At 41.2% G+C, this 16366-nt stretch overlaps 1 protein-coding gene across 6 annotated transcripts in view; it reads left to right on the top strand.

Moving 5' to 3' along the window:
• Positions 1–16366, top strand: part of LAMA2 (laminin subunit alpha 2) — a 1231414-nt gene that overhangs the window by 838446 nt on the left and 376602 nt on the right. The window lies entirely within an intron of this gene.

Here is a 16366-nt window from a genome sequence, read left to right as displayed (position 1 = left end):
GGAAAGCAGGGAATACGAGATTGTTTAATGAGCGGCCGGCTTTTTCAAAATAATAAAAGCCGCCGCAGCAGTGTGAATGCCGTGCAGCGCCGCGCCGGGGATCGGGGATCGGTGAGTATGAGAGAGGGGGGGAAACTTCAGTCACTCGGGGGATTAGCGGTCATCGGTGAGCCCTTCACAGGTGACCGCTAATCAGGACGCGGCACAAACAGAGCCGCGGTATGAGGATGAAGTCGGGTGAAGTTCACCCGAGTTCATTCTCATCGCGCAACTCTGTCTGCTGTCAGCCGACATTTATAAACGACATTGTGCATCACACACACGGACATTCCACACGGACATTCCACGTACACATACACGGTAATTCCACACGCACACACGGAACGTACGTTCTACACACAAACACGGCTAGCATTCGCAATTCACACAGATGCCACACGGACCATAAAAACGGACACAAAAATGGGATACGGACCCGAAAAACGGCCTTAACACACGTGCGTGTTTTTCATGGACGTGTGAAGGGGGCCTTAAGCAGACATGCAGAAATCATTGGCTGAAGGGTAAGCAAATGAAAATACCTAATCTGGGATCTATCTAAGAATTGAATAGATTTTCCCACTTATATACAGCAGGCTCGGTGTTCTAGAAACACAATCATTTTATGAGTGTATGATATATTGGTAGATTGCCATTACTCCATGCTACCACTTCGGAATTTAGACTTTTTTTTATACTTGTAAAATGAGACCTGCAACATCACCTGGGTTAACCCTAGAACGCATACCTGGGACCTCGCAGGCCTGCTAGGTCACTTGTTATCTATGGTAGATTTCTATGGTCGTGCGTTCTAGGGTTAAAGGCCCCTTTACACACTGAGACTTTCTAGCGATCCCACCAGCGATTCCAACCTGGCCGGGATCGCTACAAAGTCTCTGGTGAGTCGCTGGTGAGCTGTCAAACAGGCAGACCTGGCCAACGACGCAACAGCGATCTGGACCTGCAGAACGACCTAGCTAGTCATCGGGGATGTTGTAAAGCAGCTTTTTGAAAGGGAAGTCGCTAACGAAGTCGCTGTAAAGTCCCCTTTACACACTGAGACTTTCTAGCGATCATGCTGCACAGTGGGAAACAAAGGACCAAAGAATGGTCCTGAACGATTTGTAGCGATCAGCAACTTCACAGCAGGGGCCAGGTCACTGATGCGTTTCACACATTTCAATGTCGCTGGGGAGGTCGCTATTACGTCACAAAACCGGTGACGTTACAGCGATGTCGTTTGCGATGTTGCAGTGTGTAAAGCCACCTTAACTGATCATAGTCCCTAAATTGTTTACTGGATTGACAGAATGGTAGGACTTGTCCAACCTTCTCGATCTTTCTAAAATCTAGACATAGAAACTAAATATACCAATATCTCAAATTCACTGAGCAGATATATATTTCTTTTAGGGCTCGCTGTTGTATGTTCACAAGTCCTCTGAATATTGGATCCATAAAGGCTACACCACAGCAGAGCATGAGTGAAGGGTGAATTAACCTTCATGTTTGTCTGTCACCTGTCCTTTGATGACATGACTGCAGTTATTAGCTTTCTGTAAGTGAATGCGTTTCATTAGACGCCTCATACAGAGAGTGGAATTTACAATACAATGTGTGTTCACACACGTGACGTAAAAAGTCCATTATCATTCCAGTACAAATGTCACTACATATGTTCATAATATTAAACATAATGTCAAGAAGCCTCAATAGCTTCCCTGAATCGTGCTCTACACTGACAAACATGTTTTTATAAGAAAAGAAATTGAATCATTTAAAGGTCACTATTGAAGTGGGTAATAGACATTCACAAATGTTTAATACACAAAACCTTTGTACTTGTCAATCATACTCTTAATAGAAGAAATGCATATTTTAGCATCAGCGTTCATTCTCAATTAAAGTCATTTAATTGTATGGTCACACATGAAAAGATATGTAGCCCTTATTAAGAGAGTAATTTAACAAATGAAATAGATCATTCTCAATAACTCTGATATTATAACTTTTATACAATTGGAAGTTTATATTTGTTCTTATTTATATATTTATTGATTTTTCAATTGTTCAGTGCCACAATATATCCAGCTCTATTACTGGTGTAAAATTGTATAAAACGGAAAGCATTGTTATTAACCCCTTAAAGACGCAGCCAATTTTCATTTTTCTGTTTTCATTTCTTCCTCTCTTTTTTTACATGGCCATAATTTTTTACATTTTCCATCAATTTAACCATACGAGGGCTTGTTTTTTGCACGACAATTTGCAATTTTGAATAACACGGTTCATTTTACCATATAGAGAAAGGGAAATGTGCAAAACATTTTTAGTGAAGTGGCAAAAAACATGCAATGCTACTAATGATTTAGGTCTTGTGTATACGTTGAGTATTTGGTGATTTTTTTTTTGTATCTAGATATTTATAAGCCAAAACCAGGAGTGGAACAATGAGAAAAGTATAATAGAAACACAGACACCACTTCTGTACTTTATACTCACTTCTGGTTTTGACTGACAAATACTGAGGTAAAAAACTCACTCAATGTGTGTACGTGGCCTTATAGGTTTTATTTTTATTGTGAAAATTCTGAGTTAAATATGATAAAACGATTCTCCGGGTTACATGTTAAATACATTTTATGCATTATTTATCAATAGTGATCTGACACTTTAAAGTGAATCAATCACCAGGATTTTCCTATATAACTAAAGTCAGTGCTATACAGACACTATCGTGCTGATTCTATACATACCTTTAGTTGTCAGATTGAATGTATAGTTTATGAAATACAGGCAGGTAAAGTTATGGAAGTGTACTGCTTTTTGATTGGCAGCAGCTGCCGAAAAGCTATTAGGTGGATCAGGTTTTGCTATTTATTCCCGCCCCTGTCTGTGTGCTGCCTGGCCTCTGTAGATGTTAGACTGTATGGGCTCCTTCCAGGTATGAGTAATTTCTGCCATGTGATAGGGGTGTGTTAGAAATGCAGCCCATACAGTCCACAGAGGCCAGGCAGCAGACAGAGGCAGGAGTAGATAGCAAAACTCCACCCACATATAAGCTATTTGGCAGCTGCTAACAATCAAAAAGTTGTACATTTCTGTAACTTTATTTGCCTGTATTTCAAAACCTATACATCCAATCTGACAACTAAGCATGATAGTGCCAGTATAGCAATGGTTTTAGCTTATATGGGAAAATCTTAGTGATTGGCTTGCTTTAAAGGGATCCTGCCATGTCAAAAAAATGCTATTAACCTGCTATTATTTGGTTAATCTTCAGGTGATTAGAGTTCTGAACCATTGGTACTGAGAGCCCAGCTGCCAGGAAGAAATTAACTTTTTTCCTCCCAGCAAAATCTAGCTTTCAGTTATAGAGGTGCGGCTAGGGCAGCTTCAGTTGGTTGCTGTAACCGCGCCCCCACACTGACTGACAGTCTGCTCCACAGCACTGACAGCTGTGGAGCCGGCTATGAGGCAGTTCGTGGGGGAGGGGTGACAGCCACTGAGCAGTGACTGAAGCGACGCTAGCCGGATTTGGCCTTATCTGCCGGAAGCAGTTTTTGACATGACAGATTCCCTTTATAATCACACACAATTATCACAGAAGTAATATTATGAAACATGGCAATAACCAGCACCAGTATGGGCCACTTTTAAATATATGTTCCCCTCTAATGTGTAAGCCACCATATATGTATTTTAGGTTAAAAAAATAGCTCTTCAAAATGAAATCAAAATAGCAAAAGTTGCATCCTTTAAAGATTAAGATCCCCTTGTTTATTTAATTGGCTTGCTCTGTATAATATAGCAAACTCAGGCTTGCTTATCTGCTGCTGTCTTTTTTAAACATGGTTGTTAATCACTGGGCCCAGAGGTCATGCCAATGTAGACAAATCTGCAGAAGAAAAACTAAACTTATGTGTCACTGAAAAACTGGTAAAAGATATGAAACTGTTTAACATGTATTACCATCAGCAGTATAATAATTTTATTACCCTATTAAATGAACACAATTATCTTTCTAATTAATACAAACAGTATTCATTGTACATAATAATGGTATACTGTATTTGATAGCCGAAAATTGTCTATTTCTTTAGGGGTAACCTTCATCCATCTCTAATATTAGGCCTGATATCAGCCCCCTATTTTCTCTATTATGCCAGATTTTTCTGATGGTGGCTTATTTCAGTGAGAATAAAAGGATAATCAGTGTGAAACATGATGGAAACTTAAAAGGAATCTGTAAGTAGGTTTTTGCTGCCTCAACAGATAGCATCATGATGTAGGAAAGAAACCTTGAATCCAATGATGTTTCACTTAGGGGTACTTCTCACATAGCAAGATCGCTAGCGAGATCGCTGCTGAATCACAGGTTTTGTAATGTACCAGTGACCTCATTAGCTATCTCGCTGTGTGTGACACTAAGCAGCGACCTGGCCCCTGCTGTAAAATCGCTGATCATTACAGACTGGTTCATTTTTTGCTCGTTGGTCTCCTGCTGTGCAGCACACATCGGCATGTTTGACGGCGGGAGACCAACGAGCACCGACTTGTGCAAGCACCGTACGCTGATAGCCAGGGTAAATATCGGGTAACCAAGCAAAGCGCTTTGCTTAGTTACCCGATATTTACCCTGGTTACCAAGCAGAGAGTCGCTGGTGGCTGGTGGCTGATCGCTGGTGAGATCTGCCTGATTGACAGCTCACTAGCGACCATGTAGCGACGCACCAGCGATCCTGACCAGGTCGTACCATGGTCGAAATCACTTGTACATCGTTTAGTGAGATGGTACCCTTAGATTACTGTTCTGACACAATCATAGATTTTAGTATTAGCAAAGAATAGAGCTTTAAAAGCTGCTTCCGAGCCCACCAGGCTTTCAGTGCACATTTCTATAGACAGAAGCTGCTAATCAGAGAGGGAGGTGGAGTTGGAATTGAGCTCACATGCTCCTCAGTTCCACTAAGGACAAAGCTACTGATGCTTAAACTAACATTGCAGGTAAAAAAACCCACAATTTGTGATAAGAGACACATGGCTAAAATCGGTTAACCCTTACAGCATGCTGTCTTCAGATTACATAGGAAAAACCTGCTGACAGATTCCATTTAACTCCCCTGACAATCAACACACATTCTGTCAGACCAACCCATTGATATCGGCAGGTTTGGATACCAATATTTTGTGCATGCAGGTCTCAACACTGGAGATCTCTCTAATTTGTCATACAAAATTTACATACTATAGATTTGATAAATAGTGAGGAGCGAGCATGCTTGCCACTGCTCATTACTCGATCAAGCTTCTGAATTTATAAAAATGCTTCCTTTTCTCATTGACTTTCATTATACCTGATGCTCAAGTCATGCCTGAGAACCCCGATGCTCAATCGAGTAACAAGCATTGGCAAGCACTACCATGCTAGGATGCTCAGTACTCATAACGAGCAATTGGATGCTCTGATAGGCGAGTCTCTAGTACCCCAGTATAATAGACGTCAATATGGATCATGGACATTATTCCGAAAGATTTCTTAGAAAAAAACTTGAGTTGCCTATTGACTTCCATTATACTCTGGCACTCAAGTCAGGCCCATCCGAGCATCCAAGTGCTTGTTACGAGTACCAAGCATGGCAGTACTCGTTCATCACTAGTGGTCAACACTTTGATTTTCCAAAGGACTCAAAAAATCCATGATTTTCTTAAATGATGAACAAGGGTCACTGTGGATCATCTTTTATCTCTCAAGTCAGTTTTGAACGTGTCAGGACTATATGAAGACCCCATAGGTGACTTGGTACACAATATATAACAATAATAAAAAAAGTCACTAAAACAACATTAACAAATAGCAAAATGCAAAAAAACTCTTGGTTATTTTAGCATTGTCAACTATGCCATGTATTTAATGTAAATACCATTGGAGAACTATATCAAATAACTTGTCACTGTAGGGATGATCTATATAACAAGTTATACAGTGTTGTGTTTATATAACACCTCTCAGAACTATCATCCTTTGAAGTTCTATACATTGTTCTGTATACCTTGTAGGATAAATATTCAATTCTACAGACTTTACATTATATAGTGATCACCTTCATCATTTTATCATCTTGTCACAATTTCATACAGAGTGCTTGTAATATAATTTGCTTTAGAACTTGTAGCACCCACATCAAACAAATTGCAGTACTGACCTTGAATTTACCCTTTAGGCTTATAAAATGCTTAAATGATTACTATAGAAAATCTATGAACAATAATTTGTAGAGAGGCGCGCTTTTATAGTCAAAAGCTTCTTTTTATCTGCATGCCAAGCTGGAAGCTATACACATAGCAGAAGCAGGTCTGGCAGCTGTACTCTGAAGGACTACGGATCCATTGTTTGGAAATGCTCCCAGCTGTTATTGTCTATAGTTAAATTAGTGATGATGCCTTCATTTCTTATGAGTATGTGCTACTCCTGAATTTTATGATCTTGCTTTATTAATTTCAGTTCAAACTGCAGAATATCATTGTTTGAAAACTGATGTATTTTTTAAGTTAAGATATTGTCCAAGACAGGAAATAAAATATAAAATCCACAGTAAATACTAAAGGTCCCCATACAAAATATATAGGATGTTTGCCTCTCTTCTGACTCATCCATACATAGGAGAACTCAATCTGATGAGCGGTCCTGTGTTCTCTACAGCCCCCGTCACACATAGCGAGATCGCTAGTGAGATCGCTGAAACGTCACAGGTTTTGTGACATATCAGTGACCTCGCCAGTGATATCGCTGTGTGTGACAAGCAACAACGAGCAGGCCCCTGCTGCAAGGTCGCTGATCATGACACAACGTTCAGGATCATTTTTTGCTCATTGGTCTCCCACTGTGCAGCACGCATCGACGTGTTTGACGGCAGGCGACCAACGAGCGCCGGTTCTGAGAGTGCAGGGAGCCGTCGTTACACAGGTCGCTGGTGGCTGATGGCTGGTCGCTGGTCGCTGTGGAGATCTGCCTGATTGACAGCTCAACAGCGACCAGCAAATGACTTGGAGAATACGGCTGTTTTTCTTGATGGATAAACAGGTATGGATATTTGCAGATGCAAAGCAGAAGTAGGAGGAGGTATACTCTGAATTTGAAAAGCAGTATTGGTGGATGACAGTAATGATGATGACACTGACCAAGTATTACACGAGACTTTGGTCTGGCTCAAAGAAAGATAAGCTCTAAGGGCGGCTTTGCACACTACGACATCGCACGTGCGATGTCGGTGGGGTCAATTCGAAAGTGACGCACATCCGGCGTCACTTGCGATGTCGAAGTGTGTATTTTTGATACGATGAACGAGCGCAAAAGCGTCTTTATCGTATCATTGGTGCATTCTCCGACATTTCCATAATGCCGGTGCAGCGACAGGTACATTGTTGTTCCTCGTTCCTGCGGCAGCACACATCACTGTGTATGAAGCCGCAGGAGCGAGGAGCATCACCTTACCTGCGTCCCGGCTGCAATGAGAACGAAGCAGGTGGGCGGGATGTTTACATCCTGCTCATCTCTACCCCTCCGCTGCTATTGGCTGCCTGCCGTGTGACGTCGCTATGACGCCGAATGACCCGCCCCCTTAGGAAGGAGTTGGATTGCCGGCCAGAGCAACGTCGTACGGCAGGTGAGTGCATGTGAAGCTGGCGTAGCGACAATGTTCGCTACGCCAGCAAACACAAGATATCGCACCTGCGACTGGGGCGGGGACTATCACACTCGACATCGCAGCATCGGCTTGCGATGTCGTAATGTGCAAAGGCCGCCTAAGAGAAAGAGGACAACTTGAAGCTTGGTTTGATTGCTGTCCACCTTACTTTTTAGAAATGAGCAGATGATGTCTCTTTATGTGCTAATTGAGAGCAGTAGTTCCTAGTCTGTGAGTCAGAAAACCCATGGCTTATGTTCCCCTTGTTGAACCTGCAGAAAGTCAAAGAATCATCTGGTGTCAGCATGCCAAAGAACTATCGTATATGAGATGCTGCATGTAAGACAAGATGCCCCGACAACTTACAATGCTTTAAACTGTTGAGTCTCATTGACCAATATCACATGCAGTATCACTCCAGTGGTGACTAAGCCTATTTGGCCTTATATGATATTAATATCATGTTGCCCTAGCTGTGTATTGCCTAGGCAAACCTGATGACCTCCTTGGAACCGCTTTCTAGTTCTCAGATCTTGTCCATCACAAAATTATCATTGTAAACATCATCATCATCATCCCACTTTCAGCTGACAGTTGCCTGTGTAGAAAGCTGCATAAGCTCCTTGCCCCACACCTGTTTTCCAGCCGAAGATTTGCTAATGGATGCGCCAATTCTGGTGCTGCTGCTGGCTGCTATTTTTAGGCTGGGAGGTGCCAATAACTAAGGCCCTTCCCACCCTGATAATACCAGCCCCCAGCTGTCCGCTTCACTGTGACTGGTTATCAAAAATGGGGAGAGACCTTTCTTAAAATTATTTCTTTAAATATTTTTTAAATGTGGGATCCCCTCTAATTTGGATTTACCAGCCATGGTAATTCAGACCACTGGGGGTTGCAGCCTATACAGTGCCTACAAGTAGTATTCAACCCCCTGCATATTTAGCAGGTTTACACATTCAGAATTAACTTGGCATTGTGACATTTGGACTGTAGATCAGCCTGGAAGTGTGAAATGCACTGCAGCAAAAAAGAATGTTATTTCTTTTTTTATTTTTTTTTTTTTAAATTGTGAAAAGTTTATTCAGAGGGTCATTTATTATTCAACCCCTCAAACCACAAGAATTCTGTTTGGTTCCCCTAAGGTATTAAGAAGTATTTCAGGCACAAAGAACAATGAGCTTCACATGTTGGATTAATTATCTCTTTTTCCAGCCTTTTCTGACTAATTAAGACCCTCCCCAAACTTGTGAACAGCACTCATACTTGGTCAACATGGGAAAGACAAAGGAGCATTCCAAGGCCATCAGAGACAAGATCGTGGAGGGTCACAAGGCTGGCAAGGGGTACAAAACCCTTTCCAAGGAGTTGGGCCTACCTGTCTCCACTGTTGGGAGTATCATCCGGAAGTGGAAGGCTTATGGAACTACTGTTAGCCTTCCACAGCCTGGACAGCCTTTGAAAGTTTCCTCCCGTGCCGAGGCCAGGCTTGTCCAAAGAGTCAAGGCTAACCCAAGGACAACAAGGAAGGAGCTCCGGGAAGATCTCATGGCAGTGGGGACATTGGTTTCAGTCAATACCATAAGTAACGTACTCCACCGCAATGGTCTCCGTTCCAGACGAGCCCGTGAGGTACCTTTACTTTCAAAGCGTCATGTCAAGGCTCGTCTACAGTTTGCTCATGATCACTTGGAGGACTCTGAGACAGACTGGTTCAAGGTTCTCTGGTCTGATGAGACCAAGATCGAGATCTTTGGTGCCAACCACACACGTGACGTTTGGAGACTGGATGGCACTGCATACGACCCCAAGAATATCATCCCTACAGTCAAGCATGGTGGTGGCAGCATCATGCTGTGGGGCTGTTTCTCAGCCAAGGGGCCTGGCCATCTGGTCCGCATCCATGGTAAGATGGATAGCACGGCCTACCTGGAGATTTTGGCCAAGAACCTCTGCTCCTCCATCAAGGATCTTAAGATGGGTCATCATTTTATCTTCCAACAAGACAACGACCCAAAGCACACAGCCAAGAAAACCAAGGCCTGGTTCAAGAGGGAAAAAATCAAGGTGTTGCAGTGGCCTAGTCAGTCTCCTGACCTTAACCCAATTGAAAACTTGTGGAAGGAGCTCAAGAATAAAGTCCACATGAGACACCCAAAGAACCTAGATAACTTGGAGAAGATCTGCATGGAGGAGTGGGCCAAGATAACTCCAGAGACCTGTGCCGGCCTGATCAGGTCTTATAAAAGACGATTATTAGCTGTAATTGCAAACAAGGGTTATTCCACAAAATATTAAACCTAGGGGTTGAATAATAATTGACCCACACTTTTATGTTGAAAATTTATTAAAATGTAACTGAGCAACATAACTTGTTGGTTTGTAAGATTTCTGCATCTGTTAATAAATCCTGCTCTTGTTTGAAGTTTGCAGGCTCTAACTTATTTGCATCTTATCAAACCTGCTAAATCTGCAGGCGGTTGAATACTACTTGTAGGCACTGTAGCTGTCTGTTTTACCCATGCTTGTTAATACCTTCACAACTAAGGACTTATATATAAGCCCTTGGCCGTGTCTGTTCTTTTAATGCAGGCAACCCCACACTTTATTCCCCACTCATGTCTGCTGATCTGATAAGCAGACATGTGCAGCTAACAGGTGTGGGTGGATCTCTGTTTCATCTATGCCTGTTAACCCCTTAGATCACGTTGTCAAACTCTTAGGCGGGCTTTACACGCTGCGACATCGTTAGCAATTGCTAATGATGTCGAGCGCGATAGCACCCACCCCGTCGCACATGCGATATGTGGTGATTGCTGCCGTAGCGAACATTATCGCTACGTCAGCTTCACACACACATACCTGGTCGGGGATGTTGCTGTGACCGCGGAACAATCCCTCCTTCAAGGGGGAGGTGAATTCGGCATCACAGCGACATCACCGCGACGTCACTAAGCGGCCAGCCAATAGAAGCAAAGGGGCGGAGATGAGCGGGACATAACATCCTGCCCCCCTTCTCCCTTCCGCATTAGCGGTGGACGCAGGTAAGGAGATGTTTGTCTTTCTTGCGGTGTCACACACAGCGATGTGTGGTGCTGCAGGAACGACAAACAACATTGTACCGGCAGCAGCAGCGATATTATCAAAAGGAGTGACGTGTCACCGATCAACGATTTTTGACATTTTTGCGATCGGTGATCGTCGCTCCTAGTGTTTACATGCTGCGATGTCGGTAACGGTGCCGGATGTGCGTCACTAACGACATGACCCCGACGATATACCGTTACTGATGTCGCAACGTGTAAAGCCTGCCTTAGAGCGCAATCTAACATGCCAGCGGGGATCAAGAGCTGTTCCCTGCCACCATTGGAGCACCAATGACATGATCACAGTGTGCCAATGGGTTACCATGATAGCGTGGGGTTATGACTCACTTCTTGTGAATGCCAGCAGAGCGCCGCCACTCACAGGATATCAGCATTTCTGCTGATGAGAGTGATAGTGCAGGTAACAAGTACCCTAGGGAGACCAGTAAAATCATTATAAATTGTAAAAAAAAGTTTTAAAAATATGAAAAATAAATAAAAGTTCAAAACACCTCTCTTTTGCCCCATTGAAAATAAAACAATACAATAAAAAAAACACATATCAGAAATGCACTATCTATCAAAATATAAAATAATTAATCTGATCTGATTAGCAAAGGGTGTAGTGTCAAAATTAATCAAAACGTCACAATTATGGTATTCTGGTCGCCCCAACAATGCATTAAAATGCAATAACAGGTGATCAAAACATCGCATCTACCCAAAAATGCTATGATTAAAAACATCAGCTCAGGACAAAAAATGAAACCATTAACCAGTCCCAGATCCCAAAAAATGAGAATTCTACAGGTCTTGAAAAATGGCACCAAAAGCGTAAAAACGTTTTTTTTTTCACTACTTAGATAAAACTAAAACAATACTGCTGCATATGTTTGGTATCTAAGAACTCATTTTGACCTTGGAAATCATGTTTCCAAATGAGTTTTACTACATAATAAACAAGGTAAATAAACCCCAAAAACAATTGTGGAATTGCACTTTTTTTTACAATTTCACCGCACTTGGATTTTTTATCCTGTTTTCCAGTACAATATGGGGCAGAATGAATGGTGTTGGTCAAAAGTACAACTCTTCCCACAAAAAATAAGTCCTCAGATGGCTATATTGACCTAATAATAAAAAAAAGTTATGGCTCTTGAAAAAAGGGGGGGAGGAATGGAAAATTGCCAGGGGTGAAGGGGGTAAAAAAAGAGCCCATCTTTTAAAATTATTTATTTATTTCTTTATACACTGCAATACAGAAAAATAGTCTACATCCAATCATAGATGCCAACACAGAAGGTGGGTGGTGTGTATAGCAGTCTTACTGCAACCAATCACAGACACTGGAACAGAGGTTGAGCAGTGGAAACAGTGAATATTGATGTAGTTTACTGAGTGGGCCCAGAAAGAGTCTGACTGAGGTGTTAACTTCAGGGAAACACAGTATTAATAACTATCCTGCTTTTACCCCCCTTTTACTTCGTTTTGCAGCCCCCTAGTCCTTACTATGATCATTTGACAGCCATTGTTTAATACAAAAATTTGTATCCCCATTGACTTGTATGGGGTTCATTGTTTGGGTTCAAGTTACGGTCAAGTCTGGTTCCAGAGAAAAGAGAAATATCCCCGGCACACTGTTTAACAGTGTGCCGGGGATATTTCTCTTTTCTCTGGTTTCTTCCCCCTGAGCACCTGTAATAGGTGACGCTATGTCCTCCCACTCCCCTAAGTCTGGTTCCAGAACCAAACTTTTTTTTCAAGTCTGGCTGAACCCGGTGAACCTAAACCTCCGCGGGTCCACTCATCTCTATTGTTTACTAGTAAATTAAGGTCAAAGGCTATTAAATTACCCTCCTGATTTGTAATATGAAGACTAAAAAATGATGTTATTAAGATGCTGTGCTGTTATTGAAGTATGTCACAGATCAATGAATCACCTGTCACAGTTTTCAGTCATGGCACTTCTTTATCGCTCTTTGAACTTTTGGAATATTTTTCAGAGACTGACTACCATTCTCATTTTCAATGTTCTTTAAAGGGAACCTGTCACCAGTTTTTTGGCCTATAAGCTGCGGCCACCACAACTGGGCTCTTGTATACAGCATTCTAACATGCTGTATATAAGAGCCCAGGCCGCTGTGTAAAACATAAAAAACACTTTATAATATTTACCTAAATGGTCACTCCGGTGCACAACAATCGGATGGGTGGCGCCGTTCTCTTGGACCAGCGCCTCCCCTTTCGGCCATCTTGGTCTTCCTTATTCTGAAGCCACTGTGCATGACGCGTCTACATCATTCACAAGCGCCGGAATTGAGGTCCTGCGCAGGCCCCACAAGTGTGTGTGACGTAGATGCGTCATGCACCACCACTTCAGAATAAGAAAGACCAAGATTGCCGAAAGGGGAGGCGCCAGTCCCAGAGAACGGCGCCACACATCCGACAGGTGTGCACCGAAGCAACCTTCTAGGTGAGTATTATAAAGTGTTTTTTATGTTCTACACAGTGGCCTGGGCTCTTATATATAGCATGTTAGAATGCTGTATATAAGAGCCCAGTGGTGGTGGCCGCAGCTTATATGCCGAAAAAGTGATGACATGTTCCCTTTAACAGTAAAGCAATAGTACGCTATAATCCAATTTTGATCTTTTTCTGTCCCTATATGAATTGTCTGCATGATCTGACCTCTATCCCTATGCTGTAAAAGTATAAAATGACGCCACTTTGCTGGCTTTCATCTTTTATACTGGCTCCATAGTCCTCTCTGATTGGTTGTTGTAGACCATGTGATGTGATAGCAGCAGGTCATTATGGGGATACCCACCTGGCTGTGCCTCACATCATTTTCCCACTCTGTGACTCTTACGTAGCCTGTGAAATGGACATGGGCGTTTTTCTATTTTTTTGACTGATCCACTCAAATTGAATTGCGTTCTGTTCAAATTTGTAGGGACTCGAAGATATCAGGATATTAGACTCGAAGATATCAGGATATTAGACTCGAAGTAGATTCTACATGGATCGACCTGGTTATCTCTAGCCGTAAAATATTTCATGGAGAGCTTCTGCATACCAAGCTTGATAAACATGTTGCCAGTTGTTGGAATACACCCCTCCAAACCTAGCAGTAAATAAATAATGACACCCACAATCTTTCCTTCTCACACCTTTCTCTATTTTCTTAGCTACCAATGATTTTATTTCTAATGCGACAGTTTTACATCCCATATTCTTACACTATATATTTTTTTATATTATTGTCTTTTTTGTACTTTAAGTATCTATCTATTTTAGCAAGGAATAATAAGTGAAAAAAATATTGTTTTGTGATCTTATCACATTTAATCATCTCTTCTTCACATCTCCTAGAATAACCTTTATCAGTGCAAACAGTATTTTCAGCTATCTATATTATACAAGAAGAAGAAATTTATTATTTTTTTCTTTATTCCAATCTTCTTCTAAATGTTTACGAAAGCTACGGTTATACTCTTACAAAGCAGTTCAAAAGTTTTGTAAAAACTAAACTTATACGGCAAATCAAGAAGTAGAATGGTATTTGAAGCTAATACTGTTCCTGTTTTTGTATATTTTCTTATAATTTATTAGTATCTTACTATATTAGTATCGTATTAATAAGGATTTTTTATGGGATGAACTGCAGTTTTGATTGTATTCAGTCATTTTACTATAAAATCTATTGGAAAAAAAATCAATAACAATGAAATAGTTAAAAAAAAATTGCAATAGTTTTATTGGACAAATTGTCACCATGCCCCCTAGCCACACCCCAAACCACACCAATTTAGAGGGATGTTCAGCAGATGCCCCGGACTGTTCATTCATTCATTCATAGTTGTATCACCCAGAACTTTCTCATCTTTATAGAAGTGTCTGTTTTGTGTCTATAAAGTCAAGTTCACACATTACAGAAATCCTGTTTTTTGTTTTCTGCAAGTGTCCACAACCACACCAATACTATACATATACTATAACAATCTTCTCTCGTTATTGCATTTTCTCTGCATTTTTTATGCCTTTTCCTTCTGCAATGTTCTCTATGGATTTTTTTAAGCTTCGCAGAGAAACCTCTAAAGAAAAAAGCACCAGAACCCCAGAGTTCAGAAGTGTCTTTTCATGAAATCAGATCCACTTTGTTTGGACAGTTAAACACAGCAGAATTTACAGTATGTGCAAAAAAGCAGCAATAAAACTGGCATTTATGTTACATGTGAACACGGACTAAATATCCAAGCAGAGTGGATGAGACATCATGAAATCTCCGCCCCCGGTGCATCTAAAGACGCTGCTAAGTTGTACGGTTTTGGGGCTTTTCTCTTTATAGCCTTCTTTGTGGAGCCTTAAAAAAACCCAAGCAAAAAATGTTTCATTTTTAAATGTAGAATCAAAGCTTTTCTGTAGTATTAAAATGCATTTAAAAACTGGCTTCACAGCTAGGGGACCTGTGATGTTTTTGAAAGTTACTGGTTTGATTAAAAGGGGGTGAAAATAAATTTATATTTTTGTCCTATTTTTTTCTCATTTCTTTATAGTAGTTTTATATCAACAAAAGAATCTGACCTCTTCCTTCACCTACATAAAGATTTAGTGTATATCTATATCTCTATGTAGCTGAATAATTTGCTTCTGGCTTCTGTGCCTGCAACACAGGTCAAGAAGATTACCAAATCCTCCTACACCTGTCAATACAGGCAGTGGCTCAATGGTACAGCATACCTTTCAATACAGGCAGTGGCTCAATGGTACAGCATACCTTTCAATACAGGCAGTGGCTCAATGGTACAGCTGCTGCCTATGGACAAAGCTCACAAGTTTGTGAGTTCTAGCCCTGTCCTAGTAAACCAGAGGATTTGACAATTAAATTTGTGCACGGCTCGTCTTGATTTATTTTATTCACTGCACTGAGGAGAGGAGATGGGACAAAAGCAGTGAACAGCGGGACTGCAGGAGGGAGCCCTCAAAATGGGACAGTCCCGCTAAATCTGAGATGATTGGGAGGTATGACATACACTTAATTACAGGGAATACAGGAATGAATGGGCTAACAGCTGTTTTGCATGTATCTTTCTTTAAGCTTGAAAGCATGAGATACACATGAAATGACTGTTAACCTATAATCCTGTATTCCTTGACATTATGTGTAGAAAACAATTTTATAATACGCACCTGGTGGTCAGTAATCTTATATCTTTTTTGCTTGTGTACCTGTAAGAATGATGTATATAAGAGAATTTTAAATTAATAATAATAATAATAATAATAATAATAATAATAAAGTTTATTTATATAGCACCAACATATTCCGCAGCACTTTACAATCCGGTGGGGGTTGTATAGACAAATACAAAACAAAATGGCACATAATTCAACAGCTACAGTAGGAATGAGGGCCCTGCTCGAAAGCTTACAATCTATGGGGAAGAAGGGGGACACAAGAGGTTGAGCACACTTGTAGATCTGGCCGGCCATTGTTATGCTAGTTAATTAGTTACATATAAAGATGACTGATCTGGTCTTTTGACAGTAACCTTT

The sequence above is a fragment of the Anomaloglossus baeobatrachus genome, chromosome 3 (genome assembly GCF_048569485.1).
Source record: "Anomaloglossus baeobatrachus isolate aAnoBae1 chromosome 3, aAnoBae1.hap1, whole genome shotgun sequence".
Lineage (NCBI taxonomy): Eukaryota > Metazoa > Chordata > Amphibia > Anura > Aromobatidae > Anomaloglossus > Anomaloglossus baeobatrachus.
The sequence above is the reverse complement of the archived record's forward strand: the minus strand, read 5'-3'. Positions and strand labels throughout refer to the sequence as shown.